The sequence below is a fragment of the Marmota marmota genome, unplaced genomic scaffold (assembly GCF_001458135.2).
Source record: "Marmota marmota marmota unplaced genomic scaffold, marMar, whole genome shotgun sequence".
Lineage (NCBI taxonomy): Eukaryota > Metazoa > Chordata > Mammalia > Rodentia > Sciuridae > Marmota > Marmota marmota.
This window is the reverse complement of record NW_026000229.1, coordinates 27,914,241-27,915,073: the sequence shown is the minus strand read 5'-3', so window position 1 is coordinate 27,915,073 and position 833 is coordinate 27,914,241.

The following is an 833-nucleotide window of genomic DNA, read 5'->3' as shown; positions in this document are numbered from 1 at the left end:
TCCATTTAGTTTTTTTTTTTTTTTTTTTTTTGCCCAATTAAAAACAATGAAGCAGTACCAGCAAACAGGAACTACTTTTTTCCCATCAAAAAAACACTCTGAAAAAAAAGCAATTAATTAATTAAAAAAATAAAAAAGAAGTCACTCTGCAAGTGATATTTTTGTTCTTTTATTTAGAGAATGGTCTCCCTATGTTGCTCAGGTTAGCTCTGAATTCTGGGCTCAAGCAACCCTCCTACCTCAGCTTCCCAAGTAGCTGGGAGTATAGGTGTGCAGTCCTAGGCTGCCTAAGGGTACATTTTAAATAGTGACTGTTAAATCTTTAGAAAAATATTTGTATTTTTCCTGAGCTCCATAAAATGAGAAATTTTCCTGAGTAGTCCACTAAAGGTTTTATTTCCTTTACTGTAATTTATTTCCTTACTCATCAAGGAAATGACTAGCAGAGTTAATCTCTTACATAAAAAGGGTGTGGCCTTTAGGTTACTAATGACTCATATTGATATACAGATAAGTTCAACTTTCAAACGTGCAAACATACATGAACATGCTTTTTATGAACTATTTAATACAGAATCAAAGCTTGGATGGAGGAATAAAGTGCAATCTTGTGCCTAAAATACCAAGAAAAGCCAGGGGGGAAATAGCCTAAAGCGGATTTTAGGACCATAGTCCTTTCATCCCCAGTCCTTTTTATTTTTTATTTTGAGACAGGGTCTTGCTAAGTTGCCCAGGCTGACCTCAAATTTGCAATCCTCCTGCCTCAGCCTCCCAGGTAGTTGGGATTACATGTGTGCACCCAGCTAGGGCCATAACTCTTTATTTGATTAACA